Raw genomic sequence first — 10,981 nt, 5'->3', positions numbered from 1 at the left:
TCAGTGTGCCAACTGGTGGGGCACCAGTTTGCAATGGGTTCCACAATTAGGGAATTGCTGGGTCTCGCCTTTGTGCAGCCAGAACCAGATGATGGCACTGTTGTCCTCTTCACAGATACAGCCCACTATTTGCTTGTCAGTGATGGGACTAAATTAGGGTCTTTCCTGGTGCCTGAAGCTGCCTCTGGGGGTAGCATATTGTATGGGTCCAGTCCCTTCCATGCAGCCATCAAGACCTCTGTCTCCGGCCCAGTCGCCTGCTCAGTCGCCGGCTCATCATCAGTAGGAACACCACCTCGAGACACCAGGGAGCACACCGCAGCAGGCGCATTGGGACCACAGGCTCTCAAGGGCCTTGCACAGCCAGCCCTTCAGCTCCATGAAGTAACCTTAAAGCCATCACCTTCATTCCTTTTTCATGGCCAAATAGTATTCCATTGCATGGATATATCAGTTTTGGTTATCTGTTCATCAGCTGAGGGACATTTGGGTTGTTTCCACCTTTTGGCTATTGTGAATAGTGCTGCTATTAGCATTCATGTACAAGTATCTGTTTGAAGACTTGTTTTCTCTAGGGTACATACCGAGGAGTAGAATTGCTGGGTCATTTGGTAATGCTATGTTTAAATCATTGAAAAACCACCAAATTGTTTTCCAAAACAACTGCAGCATTTTTTATTCCCACCAGCAATGTACAAAGGTTCTGGTTTTGCCATATCCTGGCCAACACTTATTATATCTGATTTTTTGATTCTAGCCATCCTAGTGGATACAAAGTAGTATCTTATTACGGTTTTGATTTGCATTTCTCTAATAACTAATAATGTTCAGCGTCTTTTCACGTGCTTATTGGCTATTCATATGTCTTCTTTGGAGAAATAGCTATTTAAGTCTTTTGTCTATTTTAATGGGTTGTTTGTGTATTTGTTGTTGAGTTATAATAATTATTACATGTTCTGGATACTAGATCCTTATCATATATATAATTTGCCAAAATTTCCTTCCATACTGGGTTGCCTTTGACTTTCTTAATAATATCCTTTGGGGTTTTTAATTTTATTTTTTATTATTTTTATTTTTAGAGACAGGGTCTCATTCTGTCACCAAGGCTGGAGTGCAGTGACGTGATCAATCATTTTTGAAGCTTACACAATGTGAGGGAAGCAAAATATAAAGAAGTAAGTATACATGTTAGGTGGAAGAAAATTAAAGCAGGGTAAAGGGACATAAAGTGGCTGGAGGTAAACTATTTTATATAGTATGATCTGATAAGGTTGTCACATTATATATAGAGTTAGCTGATAAGGAGATGCCTTAGGATATAATATAATAACATGAGTTAGGAAGATATAGAGCATTCTAAGATGAGGTCTAACAGCAAAGCCTCTGAGACAAGAGTGGTTTGACATAGACAAAGAACAGCAAAGTGGCCAGCATAGCTGGAGCAGAGTGATCAAGGAGGAGAGAAATAGGAAATAATGGGGTGAGAGGTGTGTATGAAGTTGCACATCCTGTAGCAAAATTTCCATTTCTGGACTCTCCATTCCATTCCATTTGGATTTATGCAAATTGGCTGACTTTGGCCTGGTCTTACCAAGAAAAATAAATACTTCAAGTTAATGAATGAAAAACCAAATGAGGTAGTTAAAAGAACTTGGATGAGATGAGAAATCCTGGCTCTAATCCTCATTCTGCCACTGCCTTACACTCTGACCTTGAGCAAGGGTGTATGTGAGCAGGGATGAGCAAGAGTAGAAGGAAGTAAGGGATGAAAAGAAGACACAAGACTATCATGGGGCTTTGAATGCCATGTTAAGAAATCTTGACCTTGTCCAGGAGCTTCAAACTGAGGTTCCTACAGAGGCCAGGCGGGTAAGGTAAATGGGTCAAGTATCCCATTTGTTACTGTTATGGGAATTGAGACCTGGAGAAGACAAGCCCAGTTACTAAGTCTGGCTGATGGCCCCTGGAATGCAGACTTGGTGTTGCCAGATCTGCCTGTTTTCTAAGAGAATTCATGAATTGGAGACTTTATGTGAAATCTCTCAATTTTTAAATCTTAGTAAGCAATTGAAACCCAGAGGACTGAATAATATACATTAACAAACCAAATTATGATCCATTGCATGTCCAAGTGCAACCAGGACAATGCGAGCCAGAAAGGTCTTTTTCCTTATTTAAAAAAAAAAAAAAATTCGGGGACTGCAAACTAGTAAAACGTCTGTGGCGACTAATGTGGAGATACCTCAAAGAGCTACAAGTAGAACTACCATTTGATCCAGGAATCCCATTACTGGGCATCTACCCAAAGGAAAAAAAAGACATTCTATAAAAAAGCCATCTGCACTAGAATGTTTATAGCAGCACAATTAACAATTGCAAAGATGTGGAAACAACCCAAGTCCCCATCAATACATGAGTGGATTAATAAAATGTGGTATATGTATACCATGGAGTTCTACTCAGCCAAAAAAAAAAAAAATGGTGATCTAGCATCTCTTGTATTATCCTGGATAGAGCTGGAGCCCATTCTTCTAAGTGAAGTATCACAAGAATGGAAAAACAAGCACTGCATGTACTCAATATCAAATTAGTATTAACTGGTCAACACTTAAGTGCACATATAGTAATAACATTCATCGGTGTTGGGCAGATGAGAGGGGAGAGGTGGGGATGGGTATATTCACACCTAATGGGTGTAGTGTGCACCGTCCGGGGGATAGACACGCTTGAAGCTCTGACTCAGGTGGGGCAAAGGCAATATATGTAGCCTAAACATTTGTATCCCCGTAATATGCTGAAATAAAAAAAAAAACAGATAAACTTCATTAAGAACTGTGTTTAAAGAGTTAGTAAGGCTCTAAACAAAACCCTTAGTACAATCTTTATGAGAGCTATTGTGGCTTTTTCAGAAGTGCAGTGCTACTGTGTATCTTCAAACATGTAGAAAATTTGAATACCAATGTGTCTTCTATCTAAATAAAATAATTGTTAACATAAAAAATAAATAAATTTTGCATAGAGGGCTTTCCTGTGAAAACCAGAAAACCTGCCAGACAAATTCTAAAAGACCTGTAACACTCAAGAGTTTTGTGCCCAGTAGTCACTTGCTCAGAGTATTTTCGGATGTCTTTATTTATCTGAGCTATTTATATTTCCTTCTGTCTCATGACCTGTTTGATCCTGGCAGCCAGAGTTTGGGCATTGTACTTCTGTACTCTGCCAATCCCCGCCCCACGCACACCCTCGCCCAAGCACAGTGCCAGGCCCAACTTTGGCATCAATAATGTGCAAGGAAACAATCAATAATGTGCTTAAGGTTTTACAATTAGCATCAAGAGTCTTAAATGGCTCGTGCCTATAATTCCAGCATTTTGGGAGGCTAGCTGGGAGGATCACTTCAGGCCACGAGTTCGAGAACTGCCTTAGCAACATAGTTAGATGCCCATCTCTACAAAAAAAATAAATGAAAAAGAAAATTAGCCGGATGTGGTGGCACCTGGCTGTGGTTTCAGCTACTCCGGAGGCTGAGGCCTGGGGAGGATGACTTGAGCCCTCAAGGAGTTGCAGGTTGCACTGAGCTATGATCACCCCACTGCACTCTAGCCTGGGTGACAGAGCTATGCCCTGTCTCTAAAAAGAAATTAAAAATAAGATAAATAAAAGAAGAAAAACTCATGAACATAGACAGTAGATTGGTGGTTACCAGAAGCTGGGAGGAGGAGGAGGAAGGCTAGAGGGAGGAGGGCGATGGGGGGAAAGAATATAAAATGTATTTATAACCACTGAGCTGTACACTTAAAAATGGTAAAGATGATAAATTATATGTGTATGTTTTATCGCAATACAATTAAATTTTAAAAAGAAAAGAAGAAAAAGGAAAAAAATGAAAAAATGACAAGCAGGCGAGGCATTCCCGATTCCCTCCTGCGGAGGCGGGGCCGCCCGCCGCAGTTCACACCAATCAGAGCCCGGTTGATAGGCAGAGCCAGGAGAATTCGGAGACACTCCCCGCCCATCAAACAGCCGCGGGGATTCGCTTGTGTAATCAGCCTGGCAACCCGCCTGCGCCTATCCGGCGTGCAGCTGAGGGCTACTATTGGCTGCCAAGAAACCCTCTCTTCTTCCTGCTCATTGGCCGCCGCGGTTTACGAAAGAGGAGCCTGTTGCTGAGCAAAAAGTGCGAGCTGCAGTTTTCGCTGAAGAGACGTTTGGTCTGAGACCGTACTGGGCGCTCACGGGTCAAAAAACAATCCCGGCCACCATTTATTAAGCTGCTGCTAAATGCCAGGCTCCGTGCTCCGAACATTTAAATATTAATGGTTATAACCACCTTTCTTGAACACCCACTATCTGCCAGTCACTGAGTTTTGAAATAAGAATAGTAACAAAATAATAACTACAGTTTATTGAGCACTTAGTCTGCATTAACCCTTGTTAAGGGCTCGTGTGCATTAGTTCTTCTCCTCCCAACAGCCCCGTGCAGGTGACTGGTGCCCCATTTTACACAGCAGGAAACTGAGGTTGAGAAAAGTGAAGTGACTTGCACATGTTCTCACAGGGTTGGAACTGGAAACTTCAATTCCGATATCTCGATACCAAGTCTAGCCTTTTTTTGGAGAGGGTGAGGGTACGGAAGTTCGAGGATAAGGAGGCTTGAGACAGGGTGGTGGCAAGGGCCAGGGGCGATGCTTCAGGATCAGGCCTCAGGGTGACTTTCTGCGTCTGGGATGTTTAGAGCCTCTGGGGCGGAGCCGTGGGGGGAGACAAGAAAAAAAGGGAGTAGTTGTTTTCTCTGGAAATGTGAGGCTCCTGAGGCAACCTGTTAAGGTGTAAATGGTCCTGGACTCGGGGCCCGGACTTCAAGATTCTAGTCTCCACTCTGTGGCCAACTTTCTGGGGGACCTTGGGCAAATTCCTTGTCTCTGGGACAGGGAGTAAGCAATGGGAAGTGCATTCGGCCTGTGAAGTCTTTGGTGAGTCTGGTCTTTGCTGGCAGCAGGGCGAATCTTCAACAACCACACGATCTTTACTTAACTGTTGCCTGGTCTCTTTTCAAGAGGCGGTGACATGGTACGTGACAATCCTATAAACTCAAAACGGTTTGGGTCAGCCCTTTCCAGGTTCACTCTGACTGAGCTGTAGCAGGGTCTGGCCTTCAGGGGGCGTTGAGGGCTCACTCAGCCGGAAAAAAAACAAAACTAAACTGGAACTAAGAAATTTGCCCCAAACCACCCAGTGGGTTAGTTTTAATATTTTATTTATTAAAAGGGGTGAACTTTTCCAAATCTGAAGGTTTCTGTCCTCAGTATGTAATGGAGGAAAGCGAATTACATGCATTGCCCAATACCAGTTCTCTCCATTAGTGGCTCTGGAAGGTTAGAGCAAATTTCAATTTCTTTTTTTTTTTTTTTTAAGAGACAAGGTCTCGCTCTGTCGCCCAGGCTGGAGTTCAGTAGAACCAGCATAGCTCACTGCAGCCTCTAACTCCTGGGCTCAAGCAGTGTGCCTGCCTCAGCCTCCCAAGTAGCTGGGACTACAGGCAAGCACCACCACCACACCCAGCTCACTCGCTCGCTCGCTCTCTCTCTCTCTATATATATATACACATATATATATTTTTTCTTTTTTTTAGAGAGCGGGTCTTGCTATGCTATGTTGCCCAGGCTAGTCTCTGACTCCTGGCTTCAAGCAATCCTCAGGCCTCTGGCCTCCCAAAGTGCTGAGATTACAGGCCCATGCCTTTGTTTTAGAGATAAGGAAACAGATTCTAAGAGCTTAAAAAAATTCAATTTGGGTCACATGGCTAAAAACTAGCACCTGAGTTGCCAGACTCCTGAGAAGTGCTCTAAGGAGATAGTTGGCTCTGTTTCCAGGAGTCTGTGGTTGTCCTGCCCCCTAATGCACAACTCCAGGGGACAATTTCAATTTTGATTATGTATAATAGCTTGACAGCTCAGGGCTTGTCAGCTCTGTGCAGGAAGGACTTCCCTCAGCACCTAGCACAATGCCTGCATAATGAGTAATTGAATGAATGTGTGAATAAGGCTTTGCAGGTGGGTCGTCTTTGGCTTTATCAAACCAATTGGAGTGGAACTTCTTTACTGAAACCTGGTAGGGGGTATTGTCTTTGGCTTTATCAAACCAATTGGAGTGGAACTTCTTTACTGAAACCTGGGGGGGGGATTGTGTTCTGAGATTGAGGGGTGGAAAAAGAAAATAAGAAGAGCTTAGAAAATGGCATCTGGGGTGATAAATGGCCCTGGTACAAGGTCATTAATAAAGTGATCCCAGGATTTGGGATTAGAAAATTAATTCAGGAAGAATGAATACAGAATAGATGAGAATCCCATTAGGATCATAATCTGAGAGAGGATCTGAGCTGAAGAAATCTCAAAAACATTTCAAACTCAATCTAGACATATCTTTGAGACTGCAGTGTGATTAAGGAATAAAAATAGCTTTGGCCAATCAATGGCCTCAATGAAGCTGATGCAAGAGTAGAGAGAGTATGGCAACAGGAGGAAGAGATCTTCACTGAACCAAAAATATAATACAAGGCATGAGGGAGGGGAGGAATGTGCCCAGCCACTGGCACCCTGCCATACCCCGCTGGGCTGGTAGTTTCACCACTGAATTTCCAGAGCCAAGCACAGTGCCTGGGACACACTAGATGGTAAATAATTACTGAGTGAAAGAGTCAGAGAAGGAGCTGGAGCCCTGACCAGCAGATTTGCCATGAGTAGAGCCAGTTCAATGATTCAACTTTTCACTTGTTCCTTTTGTTCAGATTCCAGCTGCCCTAGCCACCTTCAGAGGATAATTTGGCTTCCTATGGAGGCCGTCCTACAAAGACGGATGCATTGGCCATCAATTATAGGCCACTTGACAGTTAGGTTTCTCACTCCCAATTAGTATATCAGCTTTAAGCATCAGCTCTTGTGCCAGCCTGCTTCTTACATATTCATGTCCTTTTCTCATCACTGGTGTGGTGGAGTTTCTGCATTGGAGTCATTCCTGACTGGGTTTGAATCCTTACTCAGCATATTACTAAGCTGTCTGACCTTGGCCAACACACCTCTTCAGTCTCAGTTTCCTCATTACTCAAATGGAGACATAATAGCCTACTTCACTAGGTTGACGTGAGAGTTACATGAGACATTAAATGTATCCTAGATTCTTGCTGGAGCTCAATAAATGTTAGTGTCTATGCCTCTTCCTACCAGTTCTTTCTTGGAGACTGGGTCACAAAAGATCATCTAATTGATAATATCAGTATTTTTTTGTCTTTCCTCCTCAAGCCCCTCCCCCTTACTAACTATAAGTGAAGCTTTGGGAATGATTTAGTCACTTGAAGATTCAAAGGATTATTCTACAGAGTAACTCATATTCATTCATTCAAAAGTATTTACAGGTATACCTTGTTTTATTGCACTACACAGATATTGCAATTTTTACAAATCAAAGGTTTTTGGCAACTTTCCATCAAGCAAGTCTACTACCAGCGCCATTTTTCCAAAAGCATGAGCTCATTTCATGTCTCTGTGTCACATTTTGGTGATTCTCAAAATATCTCAAACTGTTTCCTTATTATTACATCTGTTATGGTGATCTGTGATCAGTGATCTTTGATGTTTCTATTGTAATTGTTTTGAGGTGCCACAAATTATATGCACATAAAACAGTGAATTTGACAATTTGACAAATAAATGTTTTGTGTTCTGACTGCTCCACCAACCTGTCAGTTCTCTCTCTCTCACCCCGCCCCAGGCCTCCCTATTTCCTGAGACACAATATTGAAATGAGGCCAATTAATAACCCTACAATGGCCTCTCAGTGTTGAGGTAAAAGGAAGAATCACATGTCTCTAACTTTAAATCAAGAGCTAGAAATGATTAAGCTTACCCCGAAAAGCATTTTGAGAGCCAAGATAGGCCAAAAGCTAGGCCTCTTGTGCCAAATAGTTAGCCAAGTTATGAATGCAAAGGAAACATTCTTGAAGAAAATGAAAAGTGCTACTCCACTGAACGCACAAATGATAAGAAAGCAAAACAGCCCTGTTGCTGATATGGAGAAAGTTTTAGTGGTCTGGGTAGAAGATCAAACCAACCACAACATTTCCTTAAGCCAAAACCTAATCCAGGCCAGGCACGGTGGCTCATGCCTGTAATCCTAGCACTCTGGGAGGCCGAGGCGGGTGGATTGTTTGAGCTCAGGAGTTCGAGACCAGCCTGAGCAAGAGTGAGACCCCATCTCTACTAAAAAAAAAAAATAGAAAGAAATTAGCCGAACAACTAAAATATATACAAAAAATTAGCCAGGCATCGTGGCGCATGCCTGTAGTCCCAGCTACTCAGGAGGCTGAGCCAAAAGGATCACTTGAGCCCAGGAGTTTGAGGTTGCTGTGAGCTAGGCTGACGCCATGGCACTCTAGCCCGGGGAACAGAGTGAGACTGTCTCAAAAAAAAAAAACCTAATCCAGAGCAAAGTGGTAACTTTCTTCAATTCTGGAAAGGCTGAGAGAGGTGAAGAAGCTACAAGAAAAGTTGTAAGCTAGCAAACTTGAGTTGGCTCATGAGGTTAAAGAAAAGAGCTGTCTCCATAACTTATTATAAAAGTGCAAGGTGAGGGAAGTGTTGATTGAGAAGCTGCAGCAAGTTATCCAGATGGTCTAGCTAAGATCTTTGATGAAGGTGGCCACACTAAACAACAGATTTTCAATGTAGATGAAACAGCTTTATAGTGAAAGAAGATGTCATCTAGGAATTTCATAGCTACAGAGGAGAAATCAATGCCTGGCTTCAAAGAACAGACTGACTTGTTTCGAGCTAATGCAGCTGGTGACTTTAAGTTAAAGCCTATGCTCATTTACCATTCTGAGAACCTCAGGACCCTTAAGAATTATGGTAAATCTACTCTGTCTGTGCTCTATAAACAGAACAATGAAGCCTGGATGACAGCACATCTGTTTATAGCATGGTTAACTGAATATCTTAAGCACACTCTTAAAACCTATTGCTCAGGCCAGGCATGGTGGCTCACAGGCTCACACCTGTAATCCTAGCACTCTGGGAGGCCGATGTGGGCGGATTGTTTGAGCTCAGGAGTTCGAGACCAGCCTGAGTAAGAGCAAGACCCTGTCTCTACTAAAAAAATAGAAAGAAATTAGCTGGACAACATCTATCTATCTATCTATCTATCTATGTACATATATATATATATATATATAAAATTACTGGGGCATGGTGGCACATGCCTGTAGTCCCAGCTACTCAGGAGGCTGAGGCAGAAGGATTGCTTGAGCCCAGGAGTTTGAGGTTGCTGTGAGCTAGGCTGATGCTACAGCACTCTAGCCCGAGCAACAGAGTGAGACTCTGTCTCAAAAAAAAAAAACCTATTGCTTGGAAAAAAAGATTCCTTTCAAAATATTACTTGATAATGCACCTGACCACCTAAGAGCTCTGAGGGGATATACAAGGAGATTAACATTGTTTTCATACCCACTAACACAATATCCATTTGTAGCCCATGGATCAAGAAGTAATTTCAACTTTCACATCTTATTGTTTAAGAAATACATTTTTAAGCCTATATAGCTGCCATGAATAGTGATTCTTCTGATGGATATGGGCAAAGTAAATTGAAAACCTTCTGGAAAGGATTCACTGTTCTAGGTGCCATTAAGAACATCTGTGATTCGTGCAAGATCAAAATATTAGCATTAACAGGAGTTTGGAAGAAGTTGTTTCCAATGCTCATGGATGATTGTGAGGCGATTCAATACTTCAGTGGAGAAAGTAACTGCAGATGTGGTGGAAAGAGCAAGAGAACTATTATAGAATTAGAAAGGGAGCCTGAAGATGTGACTTGATTGAATTGCTTGATTTCATGAATTAAATTCATGTGTTTGAATTACTGCACTCTCATGATAAAACTTGAACGGATGAGGATTTGCTTCTTACGGATGAGCAAAGAAAATGGTTTCTTGAGATAGAAACCTCTCCTGGTAAACATTGTTGAAATGACAACAAAGGATTTAGAATATTATAAAAACTTCGTTGATAAAGCAGTGGCAAAATTTGAGAGGATTGACTCTGATTTTGCAAGAAGTTCTCCTGTGGGTAAAATGCTACCAAATGCACTGCATGCTACAGAGTAATCTTTCATGAAAGGAAGAGTCAATGTTGCAGCCAACTTCATTGTTGTCTTGTTTTTAAGAAATTACCATAGCTACCCCACCTTTAGCAACCACCACCCTGATCAGTCAACAGCCATCAACATGAAGGCAAGAACCTCCACCAGCAAAAACATTACCTCTCCCTGAAGGCTCAGATGATCATTAAAATTTTTAGCAATAACGTATTTTGAATTAAGGTATATATATTGTGTTTTTTGGCACAATACTATTGCACACTTAATAGACTATAGTATAGTGCAAACATAGCTTATATGCACTGGGAAACCAAATAATTTGTGTGACTTCCTTTATTGTGATATTGTGAACTCGCAATGTCTCCGAGGTATACCTGTAAATGCTAGTGGGGGATAAAAAGACCAACACTGTTTCTGCCCTGAGTTTCCTCACTTTGTACAAGTGGTCAGTAACATATTCCATTGTTAGTTGGAGGGAAGGGGTAAGACATCTAGACATGATATCCAAGCTGCATCAAGTATGGAGACCAGGGGTATAAAGAGGCTGAAAGAAAGTGTTGAAGGTGTTGAGGAGTGCGTGAGATTGCTTTCAGCTGAGCTGAAGAAGCAAGGTTTTTGGAAGGAATGGCAACTGAAGTCTTCCTTCAGGCCACAAACTGTAATGAAGGCGTTGAATGCTGGATACAATTTCAGCAGGCAGAGATTTGTAAGGAGGAGTAATGGAAGAAAGGTGTAAAGGCCAAACAAGGAAAATGGCTGTGGCAGGTGATAAGAATGGGAAGGTTAAATTGAGGCACATCCTGGCAAACCTTGGATGTCAATGTAGGGG

General features: G+C 42.1%; 1 non-coding gene and 1 pseudogene across 1 annotated transcript; both read right to left on the bottom strand.

Moving 5' to 3' along the window:
• On the bottom strand, window positions 1-400 carry LOC123634312 (annotated as a pseudogene).
• Window positions 401-3,021: 2,621 nt separating this feature from the next.
• LOC123636225 lies at window positions 3,022-3,083 on the bottom strand. Its single transcript, XR_006734421.1, has one exon. It is a non-coding gene; the product is annotated as a U7 small nuclear RNA (small nuclear RNA).
• Between the last annotated feature and the right edge of the window lie 7,898 nt (window positions 3,084-10,981).

This window comes from Lemur catta, chromosome 3, assembly GCF_020740605.2.
Source record: "Lemur catta isolate mLemCat1 chromosome 3, mLemCat1.pri, whole genome shotgun sequence".
NCBI lineage: Eukaryota > Metazoa > Chordata > Mammalia > Primates > Lemuridae > Lemur > Lemur catta.
The sequence above is the reverse complement of the archived record's forward strand: the minus strand, read 5'-3'. Positions and strand labels throughout refer to the sequence as shown.